At 43.8% G+C, this 27,857-nt stretch overlaps 1 protein-coding gene and 1 non-coding gene across 6 annotated transcripts in view; both read right to left on the bottom strand.

The window, feature by feature from the left end:
* Positions 1-27,857, bottom strand: part of PRDM16 (PR/SET domain 16) — a 474,533-nt gene that overhangs the window by 367,451 nt on the left and 79,225 nt on the right. The window lies entirely within an intron of this gene.
* Positions 16,619-16,694, bottom strand: TRNAK-UUU (transfer RNA lysine (anticodon UUU)). The gene has a single exon. It is a non-coding gene; the product is annotated as a tRNA-Lys (tRNA).

Raw genomic sequence — 27,857 nt, 5'->3', positions numbered from 1 at the left:
CTCTTCCCATTTGCTTCTGTGGCCCTGGAACAGTAGGATGTTACCAAAGCTTTGGAGACACCCTACAAAAACATTTGGTTGTCGCCAACTAAACCCTACTCAGAGGAGACCCTCTGAAAGTAATGGAGCTAAGTTAGTCATGGTCCTAGGCTTCAGTGGGTCTACTTTGAGTCAGAGCAGCACTAGATGCAACCCCAGAGTTCACAACAGTGGCACATGGATAAATAAACAGGGTTGTATCCAACCCTGTACAAGTAGCATTCTGCTCATGCAATGGGACTTCCCTGTCCTCTCCACTCCTTGCATATTGTGTCCTATTCTACTCAGAGTAGACCGACTTGAATTAACAAACCTAAATTATGTTTGTTAACCTTAATGGGTCTACTCTAAGGAGGACTAGCATTGGGTACAACCTATAGTATCTCTACAGTAAGATGGACGACTTTTTGGTTCCTGTTTGTCTGACTGCTACCACTACTGACGGGGCCCACACCTCCTCAACTGGTACTGGCAGGTTAGCCAACATGGTGCCCTCGAGATGCTTCTGGACAACAATTCCCATCAGCCCCAGCTAGCATTGGCCAGGGCTTCAGGATGATGGGAGCTGCAGTCCAAAAATATCTGGAGGACACTACATTGACTATTCCTGTGGCACTATGTTCAAATACAGCGCAAGTCAAACTGGTTGAAAGCTCTCATATCATTAAATGCACAAATGTGACATAATTCAGAAGCTTATATTTTTAGAGGGAGAAAGGGGGCACTTTTTTAGTGGATTAAACACTGATCCTATTATTTAATAGCTTAAAATTACAGGTTTATCAAAACTCTTTGGGGAACCCCATGATTTCTTTCTTTTGCGTTCCTTGAGCACTTATGAATGTATTTGCCCTCACTTGCTATGGCCCTCAGTTGCTCTTACCCTTAATTGCCTTCTGCTGGGCAATGCCCTTTTGGTCACTGATAGGTTGGGATCGCCATGAGACTTAATACACTGGAGGTCCGGAGGGAAACATTGCATGTAACTGCCCAGATAGCATCATGAGCCCAAGTCAGCGAGAATGCACAATGCAAGGACCTCTGGAAAAGGCCTCTGTCACTGTGCCTGAGGGTGATGCCCTTGTGGTTCTGTTGCTTTGTCTCTGGGATTGTGGGCAGAGGCCACTGGCCCTTTAAGATCAAAATGTCCAGTGCCGCTGGGCAGCCTTTGTCTGTCTGTGCCGCAATCGCAAAAGCTATTGTCCTTTACAAATTCGCTGGCAAACCTCTCTGTGTCCCCGGGATTTATCTCATACACATGATGCAGCTTTGTGGAAGGGGATCGGGAGCGACTTTGCATTCCTCCAGTAGGATGATACGGGTTTGTATCTAAATCTGTTTCTTATGACCCACCTCACATGGTCGGTGTCTGCCCGATGCACTCAGAGAGGTCACGGGAGGTTGAAGCTGTCAGCGCCAATGGGGAGAGAGATGCTTTGCCCGGGGGGGGGGGGGAGACTGCCTGCTCTGTGCCCATAGATGTCAGAGGACCACAAGCATCACTTGAGATTGGGTGGTGGGAGATTTTGGCCGCTTACAATTGTTCGCTCGCTCGCCTTTCCCAACTCAGCCCTCTCAAGCTTTAGACAGAGAAGCAATTAGAGGGTGTCAAACTGTTCTCTAAATTCAGAGGCTTTGGAGAAGAGGACGGCAGTGGCTGTAGCTGATGCAGACCCATCACTTTTTAAGAGGCCTTCTGGGCTCAAGGCAGCTACAGCTGTTGCTAATAAAATCGCAGAGTTGGAAGGAACCTCAAGGGTCATCTGGTACAACCCCCTGCAACGCAGGAATCTCAGCTAAAGCATCCATGGCAGATGGCCACGCAAACTCTGCTTAAAAACCTCCAGGGAAGGAGAGTCTACAACCTCCCGAGGGAGACAGTTCCACTGTCAAACAGCTCTTCCTGCCTGAAAGTTCTTCCTGATTTAGTCGGAATCTCCTATCTTATAACTTGAAGGCACTGGTTCAAGTCCTATCCTCCAGAGCAGGGGAAAGCAAGCTTGCTCCATCTTCCATGTGACATCCCTTGGACTATTCAAAGGAGGCTATCACGTCTCATCTCATTCTCCTCTTTTCCAGGCTAAACATACCCAACTCCCTCAACTGTTCCTCATAAGGCTTGGGTTCCAGACCCTTGATCATCTTGGCTGCCCTCCTCTGTACACGTTCCAGCTTGTCACCATCCTTCTTAAATCGTGGTGTCCCAGAACTGGTCACAGTATTCCGGGTGTGGTCTTCCTTATCTCCAATGCCCCTGGGTCCTGCCCCGATGGGCCCAGAGGCACTGAAAGGAAGGAAGGAGGGGAGGGTGATATAGCTGCCATACCAAGCATTTTTCCAGAGTGTTGGACACTTGGAGCCACACTGCTATCAGCATCGCCACTGGTCCCTGCTGCTGACTTCTGCTGCCTCTCCCCATCCAGCCCCTGGTAACCTTTGGGGGCCCACAAGGAAAGTGCGCAGAGAGGCATCAGCAGGGGACTTTGCACAGACATCCATCAAATATGACCCCAGCCTTACATATCATCTCTGCAGTCTGAATTGATGTGGGGAAAGTAAGGAACCTTTTCCGACTGAGGGCTGCACTCCCATCTGAGCCACCACCCGGGGGGCCACATGGCAGTGGTGAGGTGAACCAGAGGCAAAAATGGAGGATGCAAAAGATAGGAATGTTACCTTTGTACAAGAGGCTGGTTTCTACTCACACACACATTTCCAGTGCTATTTTTCTATATATTAAAAAAGGGGCCAGAACTCACCTTGAATGACCCCCCTTGTTCTCTTTGGATGGCAATGGCGCCCACCTGAGAGGTGCCGGAGTTCTGGTGAGTTCTGGCTAGAAAAAAGCCCTGAAAATCTATAGCCTCCATCCAGGGAACAAAGAGGTGATATCTGAGCCATATCTGAGCCAGGCAAGAAAGCGTTTGAGGAGGGCATGGAAAACGAGGAGAGGGATGTGGCTGAGGAGAGGGTTTGGCCTGGGAAGAGTTCTGGCAGCCATGTAAAGATTGCAGGAGGGGCACAGCCAGCCCCTGGGCTTGATGTTCCTCAGTTTGAACATTTCGGGAATCTACCATTGCAGCAAGGGCACAGTAGACCCGGCTTCCTCAAGGGGAGCCCCAGAGATGATGCTCTGCCACTGATAACAATTGCAGTCTTTCTGTGCAGGGCTGTTGTGAGACCTCTTCTCTATCGTCCGCACGGCACCTTCTGTTTCAGCATACCTGGAAGACTCAGCGTTCTTCAATGCAATCTTATTTCAAAAGGTCGGGGTGTGTGGAAATGTAACAATCACTGTTCAGACCACGAGCCCTGACAATGGAGTCGGGGGGGGGGAGGACGCCCACGGCTGACTAGTCTGGGTTTCCCAGGTATTAGAAACAGAAGTTGCAGGTCAGCCGAGAGTGGCATTAAAACAGGCCGGTGTGAAAAGGCCTGCTGGAAGAATAGGCAGGCAAGCGACATAGGTCAGGACCTCCCGAGCTGCGCCTGTCAGAAAATGATCATAAGAGCTATATTTGCCCAGAGGGTGTGACAGACAGGCCTACCTGACAAGCAAACAGACAGGTCCATATATTTTCTTGCTTTGTTTTTCTTTTCTGTTTTTTTACCCCCTGCGCGCTGTGAAAATGAAGGAGCTGTTATATACTGGAAGTTCAGGATGAAGCAAAACAAGAACAATGCCTTATGCTAGTTCAGATCATTGGCCCATTAAGTTCAGTATTGCCTACCCTGACTGGCAGTGGTTCTCTAGCATTGAATACAACCCAGTGAGTCTACTCTGAGTTAAGTTTAGTTGGATTCAGTGCTTTTTTTCTATGGGGGACGCAGGAATATGCATACTCCTAAACATTTTGTCAATCTTTGTACTTCTGTCCATTTACTGTATTTATCTTTTCCGATCTGAACTATAAAATGGTGGTTTTCTTGAGTCAAAATGAGAGTACCCCTAAACATTTTTTTAGAAACAAAAAAAGCACTGGTTGGATTCAACCAAATTACTCTGCTGATCACAATGTCTGGTTCATTGAGGGGCTCTGCAAAGTATGGAATGCGAATCTTGCACAATCAAAGGGAACTTTTATGTATGAAACTCTAACCAATTTGAAACCATCAATACCAAATAAAATGGGAATGGATCTTGCAATGGAAAATAGTAAATGGGCTCAGGAAGGAAAAACATTACTGGGACTGTTTGTTTGTTTTTAATTTAAATTTTGTACAGTCTAAAAATAGTTGCAAAAACTGACCCCAAAAAAGAAGAAGAATGGAATAGTCTGAGGAATAAATTAGGGCATAAGTGACATGAACCAGCCACTGATTGATTGATTGATCCATCCATCCATCTCTACATTGAAGGGAAATATTTGGACAAGGCATCAAGACTTCTAGGTTTTTGCACGCTTGATGGCGAGTACATTTGGGAAAAACACCCCTAGGGATGATGGAAGGAATGTGAGTGGGGAGTTATGTTCAATTTGTTATTATGCCATCCTTTTCTCCCTACTAGCCTCCTCATTCCTTCAAAAATGAAATTTGGAAACATCCCTCCCCCGCCACACCATCCCACTGCTCTGCCAGCATCCGAGGGGAACCCCCTAGATGGGAATTAGCACGCCTAAAACCACAAGCCACTAATCCACCACTTGAGCAAACCTTTGCAGCCAACACGCTTGCATTTTGAACTCCGTCCACGGGAACATGGAAGTGTTCTGTTACCACCTCTTCAAACCACCAGACCTCTTGGAGGGTTGGCCGGGCCAACTCCGACTCGCTTCTTAAAGCATACATAAAGAACGAATTCATCGGCTTAGCCCTCGGTTGTGGTATTTAAAAAAGCATTCAGCTGGCCAGTTTGGTGAGGCGTTATTTTTCAGCCGGTCAATAAACATTCACTTCATTGCATTAGACATAAGAACAACAGACCAGCCTTCTGGGTCAAACCATTAAGTCCAGCATCTTGTTCTCACAGTGGCCAAACAGATGATTGTGGATGGAGAATGGGGGTCTCTGAATAACTCTCGTCACCCTTAACAAGCTACAGTTCCCTGAATTCTTTGCGGGGAAGTCATGACTGCTTAAAGTGCTATCACCATGACAGCCAGCACAGTGTAGTGGTTAGAGTGTTGGGCTAAGACCTGGGAGACCAGTGTTTGAATCCCTGCTTGGCGATGAAGCTCACTGGGTGATCTTGGTTCTGCCACTGCCTCTCGGCCTAACCTACCTCACAGGGTAGTTGTGCAGATTAAATGAGGAGGGGGAGAACCATGTATGCCACCTTGAGCTCCTTAGAAGAGAAGGATGGATATATAAATGCAAAAATAAAATAAAACTGTCTTAAAAGGTAAAGGGACCCTTGACCATTAGGTCCAGTCGCGAACGACTCTGGGGTTGCAGCGCTCATCTCGCTTTACTGACCAAAGGAGCCGGCGTACAGCTTCCGGGTCATGTGGCCAGCATGACTAAGCTGCATCTGGTGAACCAGAGCAGTGGTTTACATTCCTGCCGGAGTGGTACCTATTTATCTACTTGCACTTCGTGCTATCGAACTGCTAGGTGGGCAGGAGCAGGGACCGAGCAACAGGAGCTCACCCTGTCATGGGGATTCAAGCTGCCAAGCTTCTAATCGGCAAGCCCTAGGCTCTGTGGTTTAACCCACAGCGCCACCTGCGTCCCTCAGGATGTCCATTACCACAATTTACGGCACCATATTCCACAAACAACTCATTAAAATATGGCAGAAGCCATTAAGCTTGATTGTAATTATTATTATTATTATTGAACAGATTTTATTTGTTAAACAGATTTTACAGATGCATATCATTTTAATTCTATGTATATAGTTTTAATTCTATTAATTTGACATCTTAATCTGCTGGAAGCTGCCCAGAGTGGCTAGGGCAACCCAGTCAGATGGGTGGCATATAAATAAATTATTATTATTATTAGTGTTCAACTGCATTTTAAACCATCAGTTTTTCAATGCTTTCAGGGCTTCTTGTTTTTATCTGCAAGCTGTCTTGAGTCCCGCCAGGGAGAATAATAATAATAATAATAATAATAATAATAATAATAATAATAATAATAATAATTTATTATTTATACCCCGCCCATCTGGCTGGGTTTCCCCAACCACTCTGGGCGGCTTCCAACAGGAAAATGAAATGAAATAATCTATTAAACATTAAAAGCCTCCCTAAACAAGGCTGCCTTCAGGTGTCTTCTAAAAATCTGGTAGCTGTTTTCCTGGTTGTTTGTATGGAGAAATAAAAGCTGCATCATTTCTGCCACCAGTTGCAAGAACCTTCTGCTGACTAGGAGCTCTGCTGCACCTTGTGGGTGGCCGGACAATTTTCCTCTCTGCCAGGGACTCTGACTTCTAATCCTCCCGCTAACACTGCTGCCTGATTTGCCTTCTTGGCGACAGATAAGTCATGTTCCAGCATCCCTCACATGGTGAACGGACACCACCTCCCAGTGTCTTTGCGGGCAAGAATTAGGGTGAAACAAAAGCCTGCCTATTTGGTTGCCCTTCCTCTGGAGAGGCTTATGGACATTTTTGTCATTTTTGAACAGCTAATGTCTTGCAGGAACAGGGGTGGCTGGGATTGTCTAATCTCTTTAAACTTAATCTTCCTTTCAACACACACACACACACACACACAAATTAAAAAGTTGGGTACAGATGCCCTGGACGGGTCCATGTTTCACTAATGAAACAAATTAGGTTAAGATTTCCTCAAAGTTTTCAAGCCTGCCCCAGATTTTTCTTTTGCCTTTAATATTTTTCTCCATCGCCGCTGGGCCTCGTGTCAATATTATTTTGCTCCGCGTAGATAGACCAGTGCTTCCAAAAGTGGGGCGCGCAGAAGCGTTTCAAAGGTTCCAGGGCAGAACGATTAATTTTATGTTATCATAGTATAGATATGCATATAATATTAACCTTTATTAACAATCCTGGAGAAGCAGGATAATGCAACCTACCATATACAAAGCAAACAAACAATAGAGTCAGGAAAAAGAAATCGTGGCACACGAATATAAATCAATACTTCCCTATTTCCCGATCTGGCATGGATGGTGAATGTTCAAGCATCTAAGTATGAAGCATGGGAAATAAAATCCCACCAGATGACAAAAAAGTATTGTGGATCCTACACAACCCCTGGAAAGACACAGTTTATGTGCATCCCCCACCCACCCACAACAGCCGAAGTCCATAAATTATTAGGCTACACAGATTATGGGACGTGGGTGGTGCTGTGGATTTGCCGATCAGAAGGTTGGCGGTTCTAATCCCTGCGACGGGGTGAGCTCCTGTTGTTCGGTCCCAGCTCCTGCCAACCTAGCAGTTCGAAAGCACATCAAAGTTCAAGTAGATAAATAGGTACCGCTACAGCGGGAAGAAGAAGAAAAATTCAAAAAAGCCCCCAAACTTAATTTTTGGGGGGGAGATGTTCCCAAATAAAGCTCAACAGCTTTGAGTGGGGGGAAGCTCTCAACAACTTTATCCAGATTTTTGCTTTTGGGAATATGGCAATGCAAAGGTGGAAAGACTGAGCCAGAGGATCAGAGAAGGATGGGAAAATATTGCTAAAAAGCAAGTCAAGCGAGATCTCAACAGTTCCGGCATATAAGACGACTGGGCATATAAGACGACCCCCAACTTTTCCAGTTAAAATATAGAGTTTGGGATATACTCGCCGTGTAAGAAATGCGACCCGACGTATAAGACGACCCCCGACTTTTGAGAAGATTTTCCTGGGTTAAAAAGTAGTCTTATACGCAGGAATATACAGTAATGCAGACTCTCCAAGTGCTCCTATTTTCCACTGACCTACATTTACAGAAACCGTCCTAGTTCTGATTTGATCCCGGAATGTCCTGCTTTTCCTTACGATGTCCCTATTTTCGTTGGAGAAATGTTGGAGGGTATGGAGCTATGCGACCCACGAGCCAAGGAAATAGGCAACTATACAACCTTAGAAGACATCTGAAGGCAGCCCCGTATAGGGAAGTTTTTTAAAAAAACGTTTTATTGTGTTTTTATATATGTTGGAATCTGCCCAGTGGCTAGGACAAACCAGTCAGATGGGCAGGGTATATATAAAATTATTATTATTATTATTATTATTATTATTATTATTATTATTATTATTATTATTTGAATAGTGTGTACCTGTTTTCATCAGAGAAATGGTGGAGGGTATGAGTAATGCTAATCTTAACTCTGGGGTGAGGCCTGTCCTGTTACCTTCTAGGTTAATATTGCCTTAGAGCTTTGCAGCGGAGACAGAACATCTGAATGCCATGCTGCCTTCATGTCCCTTCAAAGTCATCTCACTCTCAGTGAGTTGGTTCCAAGTCTCCTTAAACAGTTAAGTGCTACTGGGGGTGGAGAGAGTTTGCCAATATGTAAAGGAGCTGTATTTCCTGAATATCCAGAGTGGAAGCATTGTGTTGATTAGAGGTTGAGGTTATGGAAGTGTTTACTCGGCAGCTCTGTAAACACGGCTGCCTTTAAATTAAACTAAATCACCGGGAGGAAGCCGCCAGGGTGAGAAGCTGGGCAGCAGCAAAGCTCAAGTTGGCCCAGTGAAAATATCTAAATCTGAATCACCTTCATCATTCCCGCCCCCGCTCCCCGTTGCTTTCCAGGGTCAGCACTGACTCCTCGCAAACGGGTCTCCTTCCAACGCAGCTTCATTGCTTCGCAAACAGAGGTGGAAAATCCTCCCAAGGAAAGGATCAGGGCCAAGGGTGAACCAATCACTCAAGGTCGGCTGACTAATCAAAGGCAGTGTTGACAGGCAGAGGTCTGTCAGCACTTGTTCCCTTGGCTAACTAGCAATGCCACATCCTGGTTTTCCCTAGTCAACTTCCTTATGTCAGATGGCAGGCTTGCATTGCTCTCCGGGATAAAAAGCTTACACTGGTATAAGACCCTCCAAGCGCCCCTATTCTCCAGGGACAGTCCCAGATTTACAAAAGCTGTCCCAGTTTCTGATTTGATCCCAGAATGTCCCACTTTTCCTTAGGACGTCCTTATTTTCATTGGAGAAATGTTGGGTTTGGAGTTAAGCGACCCCTGAGCCAAGAAGATAAGTAACTATACAACCTTTAGAAGACATCCGAAGGCAACCCTGTACAGGGAAGGTTTTTTAATGTTTTATTATGTTTTTATATATGTTGAAAGCTGCCCAGAGTGGCTGGGGCAACCCAGTCAGATGGGCAGGGTATGATGATGATGATGATGATGATGATGATGAAATAGGACATCCCTATTTTCATCAGAGAAATGTTGGAGGGTATGTGTTATGTCCCCCCCCCCCTAAACAAACAAACCAGTGGTGGAAATTTACTAAATTGGGCAACTCCGCCTCTCCATACCAACACTGATATTGCAGTGGGGTAGCTATTGAATTTGAGTTTGAAGAAAAGGTAAGTGAAGAGAAACTGCGGAAGCTAGGGAAGGTGAACTTTCAGACTGAGGACCACAGTCTCTTCTTGGCAACCATCAGATGGCCACATGCCAGTGGTAGGCACAGCCGGAGGCAAAAACGTGTGTAGCAATAAACGTAAGAACTAAAGAATGTAAAAAGAGCCTGCAGGATCAGAGCAATCGCCCATCTAGTCCAGCATCCTGTTCTCAGACGGGCCAAACAGATTCTTCCAAGAAGCCCACATGGGAGGCATGAACGGAAGAGCCTCCCTCTCTCATCCATAAGAGCACAAGAGTGCTGCTGGATCGGGCCAAAGATCCATCTAGCCCAGCATCCTGTTCTCGCAGTAGCCAAACCAATGCCTGTGGGACCCAACCTCCAGAGAAACAACTCTCCTCTCCTGTGTTTTCCAGAAACTAGTATTCAGAATAATGACTGTCTGCCTCTGACCATGCAGGCAGAGCGTAACTATCATGGCTAGGAGCCATTGACAGCCCTCTCCTCTGTGAATGTGTCCAGTCCTCTTTTACAGTCGTCTAAGTCAGTGAGCTCCTGTGGGAGGGAGTTCCACAGTTTAACTCTGCGCTCCATGAAAAAGTGAAGAAGTGCTTTCTTTTCACCATCATGTTTGTGTGTGTGTGTGTGTAACTTTAAAACTTTACAGCAGAAATAGTCATCATCCCCACCCCAAAAAAAGAATGCAGCAAAATTTGAAGTGGGGAAACTTCTAGAAGTGGGGAAATGCTTCTCTGCTCACCAATTTACTTCCCTGAAATGTTCCCATTGCCTAGTTTTCCGCACCTGGTGGCATAATCACATACTGGCTGTGATCGTGATCACAGGTACGTTGCATTTCAATAGGGTGTCCATACCCCGTCCCAGAATACTAGCACTGAGGCACTCCGCCTCTGTTATCAGCCCATCCTTTGACCAAGAGGCTGAGATTTCATTTAATTATATTCCCTCCACAGAAAGAATCAGGAGGACCACAAGAGAACCTGGTCCCTGCCCAGCACTGAAACCGTCTCCGTTTCTAAGACAGCCGCCTCACAATCTCTGAAACACAGGCAAGCTAATCACATAATTACATCCACTACACTTGAATAATTTTTTTTGCCAGGAGAGAAGTTACGTCACAACACTCCTGGGCAGGGGTGGGGGGTCTCCGGATTACATGTCGGCCAGGAGAAAAATATGTTTGTTCTTCAAGTTGTCATTCTGAGGACCTGCCGACAGAAACCTGATGGTTTGTACGTCGTGCAGAGAAAGCAGATGGAGTGAAGTTTTTCTCCACTCCTCTCTTAACACTAGAATTCGGGGGTCCAATGAAATTGATCAGTGGGCTTGAAAAGGAAGAACCTTTTACACAATTTATCAATGAAGCGATATGACTTGCTGATGTTGGCGTTTCCCAAACTTGGGTTTCCAGTTGTTTTTGAACTACAACTCCCATCATCCCTAGCTTGCAAGACCAGTGGTCAGGGAATGATGAGAACTGTAGTCTGAAAACAGCTGAAGAACCAAGTTTGGGAAACACTGGGTGAGAGGGTACATCTACCAGCGGCTCCTAGCTATATAGAACCTCCAGCTTCAGAAGCAGTTTACCACATAGTACCAGCTGCTGGAGAGTCAAGCATTGTTTGGACATCATGTCTGGGGGCTCCCCTGAGGCATCTGCCTGGCCACTGTGTAAAGCAGGATGTTGGACTAAATGGACCCTTGGCCTGATCCAATGGGTGCTCTTTTCGTTTACTTTAGTGCATTCTCTTAGACGGCCCTTCACCATGTGGTGTCAAGGTGGGCTGCAAGCAATGAAAACACTGAAAGCCTTGGCTAAGAATTGGAAGAGTGAAGATATACCAACAATGGATGAATGGCAGATGAAGATGATTGAATTCGTGGAACTGGCTGAACTGACCGGGAGACTATGTGACCAGAGGGAAGAGTCGGTGGAAGAAGATTGGAAGAAATTTAAAGTCTATACGCATAAGAAACAATTGCAATATTGGGAATGTCTAATATAAGATTTGGAAGTACATGGAGGTTGTAGAGGTGGTTTTGTAGAGGTATTATAGTATATTTAGATATAGATATAAGTGTTGAATAAGAAATGAAAGGAAATATGTTAAGGGAATATTAAAAGGATTCAATTATGTGTGTGGAGGGAAAAATAAGAGGATTGAAGTATGATATAGAAATTACAAATATAATGAAACGCGGTTAGGAGGGATACGAGGAAGTAAAAAATGTTAGGATATATGAATGATAAATATGGTTTCTTTTTCTTTTTGTATTGTGTTTGGAATTTTTTATTCTTGTGTTTTATGTGCTTTTTGTGTTTTTGTGTTTAATGTGTGTGTTTTTTTTCAATTTTATAAAATCAATAAATATATTTTAAAAAAGAAAACACTGAAAACCATTCCAGTATTTGAAAAGAGAAGGTTATCCCCTGCCGCCATCACAAAACATCATTAAAATTGCAATCCATAAAAAGAAACAGTATAGAGGCACAGGATGTGTTTACAGAACCCTCGTACTGCTTTAATAATAATGACTCCCCCCCCCCCCGGACTGCTGGGAATTGTAGTTAGTTAAGGATAACTCAGTAGTTAGAACAATTGTCAGGGATAGACAGATTTGTCCATTTTGGTTTTCTGAATTTCCCATTTATCCAATCTTAAATTCAGTTCTCTACATTGCCGTAGTAATTTGCCTTTTTAAAAAAAGAAAGAATAATCCTCCTGAAAATTCACCTGCATATTAGTGAGGATTTCCCCCTAAAGCACAGATCAGTATGGAATTTTGCCTAATACAGTGGCACATTGGTTCTCGAACTCAATCCGTTCTGGAAGTCCGTTCGACTTCCAAAACGTTCGAAAACCAAAGTGTGGCTTCTGATTGGCTGATTGGCCCTGGAAACAATGCCAACAGTCGAAACGGACATTCGGCTTCCAAAAAACATTCACAAACCGGGACACTTACTTCCGGGATTATGGCATTCGGGAGCCACTGTATATGCTTTTGCCAAACTATTTCCCCTCATGGTGCATTTAAAATATATATATATATATTATATATATTTTCATTAATAATAACATGAAACAATGCAAAGAACGAATAATGGGTATTGCTCACTAGGTACAAAGTAAAATACAGTTATGCTGTTTATAAGGCAGAAAACAACAGTGGCATGTTACATTAAATAACCAGACCAAGAAGATTAAGGGATTACAGGGGGTGGCTAGGTTGTCCTGGGTGAAACTTAACAAAAGAAATAAATATGAACCATTCGGAATCAAAAGTATATATATTTTTGTTTTGTTTTTCTATGCATTGCTCTATAGTGTTGTGTAAGTTTATCAGTCAAAACCAAGTACCATCCGCTATCGTGTCACTTGTGGATAGTACATTTGCCTGCATCTTTTCAATGTGTGATGCCTTTTTGAATGTTATGTTCCTTCCTCTTTATAAACCTCTTTGAGGGACTATATCTATATACCTATATATAGATATAGTCAAACAGTGTTTACATTTTATTAAACAAACAAACAAACAAATATTACATACATTTTTAAACACACTTTGCCGAAGTATATTAAAATTTTTGTACACACTACTTGGCTGAGGAAATTCACTGCAAAATTCAGAGCAGGGTGGATTTCAAAGGGTGGCTGCGTTCCATAGAATCATGGAGTTGGAAGGGACCCGAAGGGTCATTTAGTCCAACCCCGTGCAAATGGCTACACAGTTCCTAACAGGTGGCCATCCGTCCTCTCCAATGATGAAGAGTCTGCCAACTTTCCAAGGTAGTCTGTTCCCCCGTCCAGCAACTCCTTAACTTCATGTACACATTTTTGGCTCTCGTATCATTTCAGGAAGTGCGAATTTGGCCAGTTCGTCTTTAAATACAAACTGGAAAAAAATTCTCCACCATCCTTAACGATCCACATTAAAAAAAAAAAGTATTGCGGGAAGAATTATATGCAAGCAAAGTTGTGTAATGTCTGAAAAAAGCTAAGTGGTGGGATGTCCTCACCAGATCAACTAGCCCAGGCATAGGCAATCTCTGACCCTCCAGATGTTTAGGACTACAATTCCCATCATCCCTGACTACTGGTCCTGTTAGCTAGGGGTGATGGGAATTGTAGTCCCAAACATCTGGAGGGCTGGAGTTTTCCTATGCCTGAACTAGCCAATCCTGAACCCTCCCCCTCTAAATAGGAAGGCTACTCACAAACAAATGAATCTTTGGTACTCCTTCCATCAAGCTTCCTCTGTCTCCCCTGCACCAAATACCCCCTTCCCTCCCCCAACAGGAAAAGAAAGCTTTTCCAGGGGGGAAAGGCTTCTCCTCTTCCCCCCACCCCACCCACATCCCACCTCGCAATACAAAGCGTTCTCTTGTCTTGTTTATTGAGACAGTTTGGAATATTTAAACAGTTGTATATTCAAAGATTACAATGATGGAAGCGGGAAAAGAATTACCTACAGACTGGGTTAGCCTGTTTGATCAATGCATAATCAGATAACTGCTCCGTCTTGTGCACACACACACACACACACACACACAAGCACAAGACACGTCTTTAAGCAAAGATCAGCCACTCAAATTCTAATTCCTTTTGCTAATTAAGCAGCCTGTTAATTGCTCTCAGGGTCTCTAATGCCATGTCATTATGCTTTTTAACCGCCTGCTTGACATCAATAGGGTTTCAAGCACATGCAAACAAAGAGGGCATCTGACACTTAATAAATTAGGTTAATGCTGGTGCTTTTAACTGGCCACTGGCATCTTGCCTTACGCACAGATCCCCCTTTTTTCTTTTTTCTTTTGGGGGGGGGGGGGTTAGCAGAATTTCCTCACCTTTTCCAGGAAAACTAATAAATAATAATAATAATAATAATAATAATAATAATAAATGCAACAGGGTGGTGGGGAGAGAGGAAATGATTTATCAAGGCAAAAGCACTTGCCAGATCAGGCGATAAAGGTCTCAATTCTAATACGGAATAAAGTTAGGGAGCTCTGTTTGCTCTGCCTTTGAAATGGGTTAACTCAGAACCGTAGAACTGGATGGGACCCCAGGGGTCATCCAGCCCAGCCCCCTGCAATGCAGGAATCACAGCTTTAAAAAATCCCTGAAAGACGGCCATCCAATCTTTCTTTAAAAATCTCTAATGCAGGAAAGTCCACCACCTTCTCAAATAGTCCATTCCACTGTTGAACCGGTATTCCTAATTTTTCATTGGAATCTCCTTTCTTGTACAATGGGTACCTCGGTTTAAGAACAGCCCTGTTTACGAACTATTCAGTTTATGATCTCCGCAAAACCGGAAGTAGTGTCCCGGTTTGCGAACTTTACCTCGGTCTAAGAACGGAAGCCGAACTGTGGAAAGGCACCGGCGGTGGGAGGCCTCATTAGGGAAAGTGCGCCTCGGTTTAAGAACGGTTTCGGTTTAAGAACGGACTTCTGGAACGGATTAAGTTCGTAAACCGAGGTACCACTGCTATTTGAATTTGTACAGCTGAGCAATTGTGCACAGTGGGACACAGGTTGTATAGTTGTTGAACACTACCCGGGAATAAATGTCAGTATTTGTAAATGCAGGGTCATCACAAACTAAGTTTTACTCAGAGTGAGCCTACTGAAATCGTTATAAATTTGTGCATAAATTTCGGCAGGTCTACTCAAGCAGGACAAAATGTTGGACACACAAACTGTACACTGGTTGACTGGTTGTTGTTGTTGTTGTTGTTGTTGTTGTTGTTGTTGTTGTTGTTGTTGTTTTTAATCTGCCCTTCACCATAAGGTCTCAGGGTGAGCTACAACAATTAAAACACAACATCAAGAACAGTTTAAAACAATCTACAATCTACAATAAGCCGTGCACCTTCTATTTCCTTCACAGAGCTTAAAAAAAAATACAGAGTGGTTTAACAATCAATCCTTCTTTCTAGGGAACTCTGGGAATTGTAACTCTGCGATGGGAATGGTGTGGGGCTTTTTTCCTCCTAGTTGCTCTCAGCACTATTAACAAACTACAATTCCCAGGATTCTTTGGGGAAAGCCATGACAATTAAAGTGGTATCATGCTGCTTTATAGGGAGGCATGTGGCCTGGGTCTTCTTGGAAATTTTTTGGATGTTTTCTAGATTGCAGTTTCCTGGAGATATCACTCCTGAATCACACTCTGAGGATCGGCAGCTATATTCCACAAGGTCTGGGGGTAAATTGCACCCATTGGAAAATCCATTTGTGCAGTGCAGTCTGTGGCAAGCGGAGAGTAAACAAAAGGTTTGCGTACCCCTTTTGTGTGCCCCCCTTTTCACCTCTCCTCCATTGATGCAGGACGGTAAGAAAACATGTGGCTCAAGTTGAACCACTCCAGCTTCCTCTCTCCATTAGTCCAAAATAAATTCCCACTGGCAAAACTGATGAGTGAGAAGTCTTGTCTGCCTGTCATAGATTAGTCTCAGAGAAGAAAGGGGGGGAAGGTAGTGTCAGAGACATGGCACATTTGGGGGGAGGGGAGGACCAAGAGGCGCATGTGAGCATGCACAGCCACACATTAGACCGCAACTCCTACAAAAATATCCAGTACAGAAGAATAAAGCTTTTCCTGCAGTAAAACACCGGGGGTGGTGGGGGTGGTGTGTTAATAGGATTTACTTAATGTTATCTCATCTGCTCCCCTCCACATTTGGGGGGCAGCATGTTAAGGGACTGACCATTAATTATTATCATTATCAGGGATACCAACTTGAATAAAATATGGTGGGGGCCCATGACGATCCCATGACGCAATGCACACACAGCATTTGAATGGGAATGCCCATCCGCTTTGTGGGGGCCCAGCCCCCCTCAAATATTTTATTGTGGGGGCTAAATCCCCCATGGTCCCTAGGAGTTGGCTCCTATGATGATGATGATGATGATGATGATGATGATGATGATGATGATGAATTAAATTTATATACCGCCCTATACCCACAGGTCTCATTGCATTAACTGATGCAATGTTATTTTTCTTCATCCAGGGACAGCTAAACAGGCACACACAGAATCGTAGAATTGTAGAGTTGGAAGGGACCATGTGGGTCATCTAGTCCAACCCCCTGCAATGCAGGATTTTTTTGCCCAAGGTGGGGCTCAAACCCACAACCCTGAGATCAAAAGTCTCATGCTCTACCGACTGAGCTACCCCAGAAGCTTCTTTGTTCAGCCTGTGCCGTTCTTTCCACTTGATTCAGTGCTGAGTGTATAAAGAAGTTGGATCCAGAGAGTTTTGTTAGAACTTAGGTTCTATTAAAATCAATGTCACAAGTTTGTCCTGCCTTAAGCCTCATTCATAGCACTAAATTTAACCAATGGGCCCACAAGTTATGGGGTTGCATCGAACCAAGAGTAGATCCACTGAAATTCATTGACCCAAGTTACTTATGGGTATCACAGTAATTGCAATAACCTACCCTGAAGCTCAACATCAAAAAAACCAAGATCATGGCCACTGGTCCCATCACCTCCTGGCAAATAGAAGGGGAAGAAGTGGAGGCAGTGAGAGATTTTACTTTATTGGGCTCCTTGATCACTGCAAATGGTGACAGCAGTCACAAAATTGAAAGACGCCTGTTTCTTGGGAGAAAAGCAATGACAAACCTAGACAGCATCTTAAAAAGCAGAGACATCACCTTGCCGACAAAGGTCTGTATAGTTAAAGCTATGGTTTTCCCAGTAGTGATGTATGGAAGTGAGAGCTGGACCATAAAGAAGGATGATCGCCAAAGAATTGATGCTTTTGAATTATGGTGCTGGAGGAGACTCTTGAGAGTCCCATGGACTGCAAGAAGATCAAACCTATCCATTCTTAAGGAAATCAGCCCTGAGTGCTCCCTGGAAGGACAGATCGTGAAGCTGAGGCTCCAATACTTTGGCCACCTCATGAGAAGAGAAGACTCCCTGGAAAAGACCCTGATGCTGGGAAAGATTGAGGGCACAAGGAGAAGGGGACGACAGAGGACAAGATGGTTGGACAGTGTTCTCAAAGCTACGAACACGAGTTTGACCAAACTGCGGGAGGCAATGGAAGACAGGAGTGCCTGGCGTGCTATGGTCCATGGGGTCACGAAGAGTCGGACACGACTAAACGACTAAACAACAACCCTGAGTAGAACTAGCACTGGGTCTAACCCCTGCTTCGGGGAGGGACTATAGCTCAGCACATCCTTTGCACCCATAAGGTCCCAGGTTCAGTTCCCAGCTTCTCCAGGCAGGACTGGGAGAATCTCCCTGTCTGAAACCCCGGAGAACTGTTACCCTTCCTTGTAGACAGTACTGAACTAGAGGGACTCTGTGGTTTGCTTATTATGCTCCTGTGCTATGTTACGGGGTTGGGTAGGGTGGCCAAGTGCCCTACTTTAGAGAGTACAATCCTATAGTTGAAAGCCACAGGAAGAGCCATGGGCGCCTTGACATCACCCATCAACAATCAGCACCTGGACACCAGATTGAGCAGGCACACAGGTAAACACTCTCTTCTCCCCCATGAAGCTGGGACGTGCTGGAAATTCTATTCTAGTAACTCTTTCTAAATCTGCATCTATTCGTATAAATTAGGATCTGCAAATTTCATGCAAATGAAAATCTTGGCGATGTGCAAGCGGGCACTCAGGACAGTGCCCAATCGCTGCAGTTGGCCTTCCAGGCCAGCTTAACCTTTTTTGCTGTCCTTCCATTGCCAGGTTGAAGTCCTTCCTCTTTCAACAGGCCTTTGGCCTGCTCAGGTAACTTTCGCCTGCTGCTGCTGCTATTTTCGTGGTGAAGCTTTTTATTTGCTCTGTTGTATTTTTTCATAAAAATAAAATCTCTCAGTTTTTTTAAAAAAGTAACTGTTGATTTAATTGTGGTAGTCCCCACCCGGCTTATTTATTTACCGTTCTTTTATATCCCTCTTTTTCCTTCAAGGAGCTCAAGGTTGCATATGTGTCGTGTCCCCGCCCCCTTCATATTATCGTCACAACTTCCCTGTGGCTCAGCAACCTTAATGGGAGAGTGGTGATTTGGGCTCTGGTCTCCCAGTCAATTTGAACTCTGGTTAATCCAGTCCTCCAAACAGGACCTCAATACAATTGCATTATATTTACATTCTACTGATGATATCTTTAGTGTTGCTAGCTGGCTTGGCTTGGCTGGTTGCATAAAAGACGGGGCAAACATTTAATAAGGAAATGCTTATCACTATCTCAGTTTTGGTTAGCGCCAATACAAAACCTTGTGTTACTTGCCGAAATACTAAATATCACCGTACGCATGCCAAGAGTCAAATGCAGCCAAACATTGTATGCAACTGTGTTGGTCCATTATGACCACACTGTTTGATTGGGACCAGCTAAAAGTGGTACAAAATAGTGAGCAAGCTTTTGTGTTTATAGAACTATTATTGCATGCCAACTGTCATATGCTTGCGTGAAATTGCACGATATATTCAGCACTGTCACAGATCAAATATTGCAGAGGTAGGCAATGTGGTGCCCTCCATATGTTGTAGGCTGTGACTCCCATCAGCCCTGCTCATTAGCTGGGTGTGATGGGACTTTGGAGACCAAAACATCTGAAGGGCATTGGTTAGCTGTGAAATACGAAAATCAAATGTCAGTGGATGTTCAATACAGATACCAAATAGCTGGAAAATATCAAGCAAAGAGCTGAGGGTTTGGGAAACAGAGAATATTCACGCTCATAATTTATAGAGGATAAGTTGAGCAGATCAGTAGTCAAAAATAATAACTAAACTGCTGAGACATGATTGAAAAAGGATTGTAGCTTTAATTTCTGTCCTTTGACCATGGCAATTGTTTCCCATTATATTTGGTTTTCATCCTGTTATGTTTTAATTATTATACATTATGTACTTTCTGTTTTCTGTTGTGACCTTTTGCCTGAAACATTTGTTTCAGTACATCACAAATATTCGAGAGAATGTTTTGGAGCAATCAGCTCTGCATCACAAGCAATGTGGACGCCCTTTGCTGGAACAGGGATGAGTGGAAATTCAGTTTTTAAAAGCAAAACCAACTAATTCACACGTCATCTGAAACAGCACGGGAATGGAAATACAGCTATCTTTCAAAATTTGCACTTCTCCAAACTTCTCAATGCAAATAGACAACTAAGTCATGTGCATACAAAAAAATTATGCATATGGGGAAAGCCACAAGAAAATAACATGCAAAAATGCATTCAATTGTGGGAAATTGATCACCTCTAAATGAAGAAATGAATAAAAATGTGCACTAAAATGCCAGTGAACTTTCGTTTTCATTTTTTCAAAAATCCAGTGTTGCAGAAATGTGTAAAAAGAATAAACTAACATTTACAGAACCTAACCACCCCATGCTAGAGTCACCTGGATTGATGCCTTACGTTAAGAAATAGCTTTGGTCCATCGTAAGTAACAGCAACTGTGAAAGAGACAGTAAGTCCTCTCCCAGACGGCGACTTGAGCGAGCAGCTTCAAACCAGAACTTTCAGCGGCAAACGTATACCTGGATACCCACAATGGGCCGAGGTGTATTCAGTTGTCTGGGACAAGCGTTCTAGGGCCTTAGCACCGTCCAAGGAGCTAATGAGCAATAAATACACCACAGCACACCCGCATCAATTTAAATAGTCTCGGTATGAAAAGAATGTAATTAATTAAGATATGTTGATTTACAAGAACCGGCATGGCTAGCAAGATTGATAGAAAACTCCTTCCTGTCCAAATCGGTCATGCTTAATCTCGACATCAGCTCCCTGCGTCGGGATGCTAGCTCTTTGTCGGCTCTTAAGGAGGAAGGGGGGGGACCTGAAGGAAGACAGCCTCTAATTCTTCACAGTCTAACTTGTGTAAGCCCCTGGTTTGAATTTGGCCTTTCGGCACCAAAAGGAGGAAAACTGTGTTCCTATTGACTTACAGGAAGGATTCAGGCACAAATCAAAGCAGAGGAACTCCTAAGGGGTGGAGGTGGGGAAGGCGTTCTTTATTAAATTATTTTTACAAAATGAAGCTGGAAAATCGTCTCTCTCTCTCCCACCCACCCACTTTCCCTTAAATCAGATTTCTTTTCCTCGCCAGGCACACAGCATCTGGTAAGAGAGAGGATTGTGCCATTTGCGGGATGGGATTTTTTAAAAAGAAAAAAAGAAAATCTCTCTCCCTGCTCTGCTCCCCTCTTTCTATAATGATCTGCTTCTCCTTTCAGACACTCGAGTTTTGTTTATGCTGTTTTAGCCCTGAAGTAATGGCAGAAATCACTGGCTTGCCAAGAGGTGGATCTCAGACCCAGACAGGATGAGCCCCAAATGTTTCTGCTTTTCATGAACGCCTGATTTAATTTTACTTTTTAAAAAGAAAAGAACAAACTGACCTGTTGTGTAGAGATTACTGGTCTCAATTTTTATTATTATTTATTATTTACCATAGAGATTTCTACCCGGTATGATTCTTACAAGAGGCCTCTTTTGTCAGCTAGAGACATTTTTCACAGTTTAATTTTATTTCTGTGTGTCTCTGATATAGCCTGCCTTTCTCTACAGAGTAGACACAAGGTGTTTTACAGCTAAGTAAAACAATATAATAAAATGTTATTATTATTATTATTATTATTATTATTATTATTATGTCTGCTAATTGAGCATATCTCAGTGGCGAAAATGCAAGACAGGCAGCAAAGGGGAAGGAATTTGATTTTGGTTTGCATTTTAATGGGAAACTGCCTAATCTGAACCAAATCCTGAAGCAAAGCACATTTAACCTTTGAAAATTTGCACTTCTCAGAATTTTGCAATGCAGTTCTCCAACCAAGCAATCTAAACAAAAATGTGCTGATATTAGTAGAGAGACTGCATTTTAAAAATGCATACATTAGTGAAAGTAACATAAACAAATAGCAGGAGAAATTGTGTGTATTGGGGGGATTCTTATATTGGTCAAAACAACATACCAAAATGTGTAGATTGGAAGAAGTTTGAACAAAAATACTAATGAATTTGTATGAGGATTTTTTTTAAAATTGAAATTTTATGTGGAAGCAAAAAGACCTGAATTTAAGAGTGGAAAAACTGGGAAACTGGCGGTTTTGTCTATCCCTTGTCTCAAACTTCCTACATGGGTTCACATGGGAGCAAGTTAAATTTAATGGTTTGCTTGGGGTTTATTTGCTCATTTAAATGTTTTTTTAAAGTTTTAAATCTCCTGCTGCTGGTTTTTAACATTTCCACTATAATTTAAGGAGGGAAGAAAAATAAAAAATGGCTGTCATATTTGTGTGGTTGTTTTTTTAAAAAAAATAAAAATAAAATATTGCACAAGAGCAACTCTCGCTTCCTACAGTTTCCAGCTACTGATATTCAGATTGTCTTTTTTTTTTAAAAAAAAAATGCTTTATTGAATCCAAAAAGAAAACAGTAAACAAAAGAATAATACACATTCCAATCACCCCATCATGGGTCCTAGGTAGTTTTAGCATATCACACTTACCTTTATCAGTCAAAACAAATCTCAATTCTCTTAAATTCCCCAAATTTTCTACTTTCCTATAGAAGTCAATCCAGAGCTGCCAACGAGTACAGGTTTTTACAATGCTCCCTGAAATATTTTCTGCACATGTCCCATTCTCTCATAAACGTTTGTTCTGTGTGGTCCCTTAATTTTCTGTCATCCTTGCTAATTCTGCGTATTCTGTTTCGACTGCCAACTCTGGTATTCAGCTTGTCAAATTGGTCGAACAAGCAACCCTAAAAAGGGGTGTTATTTTCTAGAGGTGACCGACGATGGCACAAGAACCAAAACAAAATACAGGCATTGTTTATTTATGTCTCCCACAACCTGTGGATTCCTTGGTATGCACAGTTCAATGATCATGTTGAAACAATACGGTTAAAAGGAAAGAAATGTCATGCTTCAAAAACCATACAGCACAGTATATAGCACAATGAGACCCAGGTAAGACATCCTTCCCAAAATTTGCAAAGTTTGGGGCTGAGTAAGTGCCACTAATATAACCCAAATGACATTACCCGCACACAACAGTGAGGTAGTAGCAAGATCAAGGGAATCCCAAAGTTTGCAAAAGTACCAACAACAACAAAAAGACAATCTTTGGGTCACACATTCCTCACCCCCAGTGAGTTGGGCAACCAGTCATTTTTTTTCTTCTTAAAAAGAAAATGTTCAGGGGTACTCTCATATTCCTACTCATATTGAAATTCTGCCCCTCAATGAGGCCAAACTTAGATTCACAAAATGTTTAGGGGTATGCGTACCCCTAAGTCCCCCCAGAAAAAAACCCCACTGTGGGCAACCCTCTTAAAAAATCAACCAACTGACCAATAGGGACTAAGCATTGGAAGGGGAGAAGAGGGGGAAAAACAGGGGGCATAATGGAGTATTATGTAAGAGGGCATCAGCTGGCTGACTAGAACCCTAAAGGTAAAGGTAAAGGGACCCCTGACAATTAAGTCCAGTCGTGAACGACTCTGGGGTTGCGGCGCTCATCTCGCTTTAAAGGCCGAGGGAGCCAGAGTTTGTCCGTTTCCACAGACAGTTTTTGCGGGTCATGTGGCAGCATGACTAAGCCGCTTCTGGCGAAACCAGAGCAGCACACGGAAACGCCGTTTACCTTCCCGCCACAGTGCTATCTACTTGCACTGGGTGCTTTCGAACTGGTAGGTTCAACAGGCTTGTTGTTGTAGTAGTTGTTGTATCCATTTATGTAGTGTGTATATAACCTCAAATTCCCTATAGAATATATGTAGCTTCCAATGGACTTGCATCTAAAATGTATTGTAGAATGAGGGAGGCAAGTGTCACTTGGAAGGATGTTCCCCAGTTCAGGCACTATCACTGAGAAAGTCCTGTTGACCTAAGTGAACATGTATGGGGGAAGGCATTCTTTAGGGTATCCTGGACCCAGAATGTTGAGAATGGCTTTCGCCCAACAGCTCCCATCCGCCCCAATGGTGCATGCCCAATCAGGGACAGTGGGAGATCTTATCATACTTTGGATAAGATCCTCAGAGTCTAAAATGACCCACTGAGGAATTCCAAAGGGCATTACACAGAGAGACTGGAATTCCACTGAGTGATAGGGAAAACCTTAAGTTGCTTTATACTAAGTCAGACCATTGGCCCATCTTGCTCTGGCCTGGAAGTGGCTCTCCAAGGTTCCAGGCAGGAGTCTTTCCCAGCCCTACTTGGAGATGCTGGGGATTGAACCTGGGACCTTCTGCATGCAAAACAGATGCTTAACTACTGAGCTATGGCCCTTCCTGTGAAATCTCCCTTGCTGTATATGTGTATATATTCTCCTGGCTTCCCTCTTCAGCTGTTTCCTGAGAAGGGATCTCCAAATGTGTTTTGAATTTCAGCTGAGGTGAATTTTCAGAGGCTGCCAGTCCTAATCATCTTGCATTTTCACCCAGTCCATCTTCCTAGGAAGGCAAATGTGGTGCAACAAGCTCAAGAGAAAGGTTGCTTGGAGAGGTAGTGACAGATCAGAAGGGACCTAAGATGCATCACAAGCAGCAAAGACTGGAAACGACATTTTGTTCTCTTCACAAAGCATTCTGACTACAGTGACCTCAACCAGTGATCATTCTGGTGATCATGGGATGCACGGCTTCTCTCTCAAGGAAGGCTGGCTTTCTTGACCATGAGGCAGATCTGAAAACTAATGCAATACAGTATTTTGTCCCTCTGAGCCATAAACCAACCTTGCTACTGAAACGATGAAGTAGAGTAACAGGCACCGAAAACATAACCCATTCAGGTAGGAGGGAAGAGGGGAGCTGCACTCTCCCCCCCACCCCCAACCATGTTTTACACCATGGGGGGGGACAACTGGACCTCCAGATGTTGTTGGACTCCAACTCCCATCAGCCCCAGCCAGCATTGGCCAAAGGTCAGGGATGATTGGAGTTGCAATCCAGTAACATCTGGAAGCATACCTGCCAAGTCTCCCGGTTTTCGCGGGAAACCCCCGTTTTTAAAGCCATTTCCCGCTGTTGTCCCGAATGGCAAAATATCCCGCAATTCCCCCCGATTTTCAAAAATCGGGCAGATCGGCACTGGAAGCCGCTACTTCCGGTGCCGCGCCGCTGCTGATCCTGGATTTTTCAGTCCAGGAGTTGACGGGTATGTCTGGAGGTCACAGATTCCCCATCCCTGGGTTAAACAGGGCCACAGGTACAGAGGGGAGAGAAATTTCGGTATAGTCATAATCATAATTTTTTTATATATCCCACCCATCTGGCTGGGCTTCCCCAGCCACTCTGGGCGGCTTACAGCGTACAGTGGTACCTCGACTTACGAACGACTCGACAACCGAATTTTTTGACTTACGAATGGGGGTAATGGTCGCGCGCTTACGAATGTCTCGACATCTGGGGGAAAACTGTGGCGTTTTTTTTCGGCTTATGAATTTTTAGATAGGGTTGCTTTGACTTACGAATTTTTCCATTTCCAATGCATTCCTATGGGAAATCGCGTTTCCAGTGGCGTTTTTCGACTTACGAATTTTCCACTTATGAAGGTGCCTTTGGAACGGATTAAATTCGTAAGTCGAGGCACCACTGTATATATAAAAATAAAACATCAATCGTTAAAAACATCCCAATACAAGGCTGCCTTCAGATGTCTTCTAAAAGTTGTGCAATTCTTTATCCCTTTAATATCTGAAGGGAGGGTGTTCCACAGGGAGGGTTCCACTATCGAGAAGGCCTCCTGCCTGGTTCCCTTGTAACTTTGCTTCTCACAATGAGGGAACTACTCAGAGAAAGACCTCCATGTCCAGGCTGAGCGATGGGGGTGGAGACGCTCCATTAAGTATACTGGGCCAAAACCATTTAGGGCTTTAAAGTTCAGCACCAACACTTTGAATTGTGCTCGGAAACGTACTGAGATTCGGTGAAGATCCTTTTAGACCAGTGTTATATGGTCCCAGCGGCCACTCCCAGTCACCAGTCTAGCTGCCGCATGCTGGATTAGTTGTAGTTTCCGAGTCACCTTCAAAGGCAGCCCCATGTATAGCACATTGCAGCAGTCCAAGCGGGAGATAACCAACGTATGTACCACTCTGGCAAGACAGTCTGTGGGCAGGTAGGGTCTCATCCTGCATACCAGATGGAGCTGGTAGAAAGAATTGACCTGTGCCTCTGTGGACATCTGGGAGTCCAAAATGACTCCCAGGCTGCGCACCTGGTCCTTCAGGGGCACAGTTACCTCATTCAGGACCAGGGAGTCCTCCACACCAGCCTGCCCCCTTTCCTCCCCAAAACTGTACTTCTGTCTTGTCAGGATTCAGCCTCAATCTGTTAGCCACCATCCATCCGCCATCCGCCTCCAGACACTCACTTAGGACCTTCACCGTCCTCACTGGTTCTGATTTGAAGGAGAGGTAGAGCTGGGTATCATCCCCATACTGGTGGACACCCAGCCCTACCCTCCTGATGATCTCTCCCAGCTGCTTCATGTAGATGGATGCATCTACCTAATTTGCACAATAGGAGAACTGAAGCATGACCATTCTTCTTAATTTGCACTTCTCTGAACTGTGCAATGCAATTTGCCGGCCACATTATGTTTCCAAAAATGCACATACTGGGGTTAAACACACATCTTAGTGAAGATGCAATCCGTTGCAGAAAAACATTTTTGCAGTTACTGTATGTTGTGGGAAATTGCATATAGACAATGAGCAGAAGAATAACTCTAAAATGATGATGATGAATTCTCATGAGGACTTTAAAAAAAATATTGTGAAGTAATGTGAAAATGTGGAGAAGTGAACTTACTTGGGGGGAAACAGACACTGAAATAAACAGATTCACACATCCCTGTCTACAGGCTCCCTAACCTAGTATTTAAATAAGGTGACAATTAGATCTGTCAGGCTTAGTCTGCCCCCCCCCCCAAGTCTGCCCTTAAATATTGTCAAAGAAAAAAACAGCTACCAGATTTTTAGAAGACATCTGAAGGCAGCCCTGTTTAGGGAGGCTTTTAATGTTTAATAGATTACTTTATTTCATTTTTCTGTTGTAAGCCGCCCAGAGTGGCTGGGGAAACCCAGCCAGATGGGTGGGGTATAAATAATAATAATATTAATAATAATAATAATAATATTTAATAATAATAATATATTTAATAATAATAATAATAATAATAATAATAATAATAATAATAATAATATGGGACCCAGGTGGCGCTGTGGTTAAACCACAGAGCCTAGGGCTTGCTGATCAGAAGGTCGGCAGTTCGAATCCCTGTGACGGGGTGAGCTCCCGTTGCTTGGTCCCAGCTCCTGCCAACCTAGCAGTTCGAAAGCACGTCAAAATGCAAGTAGGTAAATAGGAACCGCTACAGTGGGAAGGTAAACGGCATTTCCATGCGTTGCTCTGGTTTGCCAGAAGCGGCTTTGTCATGCTGGCCACATGACCTGGAAGCTATACGCCGGCTCCCTCGGCCAATAATGCGAGATGAGCGTGCAACCCCAGAGTCGGTCACGACTGGACCTAATGGTCAGGGGTCCCTTTACCTTTAATAATATATTATTATTATTATTATTATTATTATTATTATTATTATTATTATTATGTATTGCTCCCCCATTCACATCATACTCCCACAACAAACCTGTGAGGTAGGCTAGGCAAAGACACCCAAGTGAGCTTCATGGCTGAGTGGTGATTTGAGCTCTCGCATCCCAGGTCCTAATCAAACACAATAAAGGCTATGCCACACTTTCTAAATATGAAAAGAGGCCCCTTGAAAGATGGTGGCCCGACTGACCCAACGCAGACTTCTCTAAAATCCCAGGTGGACACGGTGAATTGCACTGTACATACATATATTGATCAATTATCATGGAAATAAAATATTTATTCCATTTTCTGGATACGCTGGCACAAGGCCCCTGGCAGGAAACAAGCACATCCGGCAGGCAGAAATAAGAGTTTTCATTCCATCTGGAAGTTCCGAGCTTTGTCCGAAGTCTCTCTGCCGTGCCTCTTGCTTATTGAATAAGTGAAACAAAGCCTTTGCCGAGAGCTTGAATGTGCGGGACAAACGGGCAGTGGTGAAAAATGAACACAGTTTCAAAATGCAGAAAAACAGATGTGAGTCCGCAGAAGAGGAAGGGAGAGAGCCCATCTCAACGTGTGGATTTAAGCCACAGGTTGCTTTGCTGACTTCATTTTAAAGTTGCATGCCCCGAAGTGGAAGGGTTCGAGGGATATTTATATGCATCTAATATCTGTACTATTAACAGCACTTTTCAAACTTTGTTCGTGGAAGATTGCACTGGGCAGGGGAGGGGAGGGGAGAGGAGGGGGGCTTGGC

The sequence above is a fragment of the Zootoca vivipara genome, chromosome 6 (assembly GCF_965207765.1).
Source record: "Zootoca vivipara chromosome 6, rZooViv2.hap1.1, whole genome shotgun sequence".
NCBI lineage: Eukaryota > Metazoa > Chordata > Lepidosauria > Squamata > Lacertidae > Zootoca > Zootoca vivipara.
This window is presented reverse-complemented; position numbering and strand designations above follow the sequence as displayed.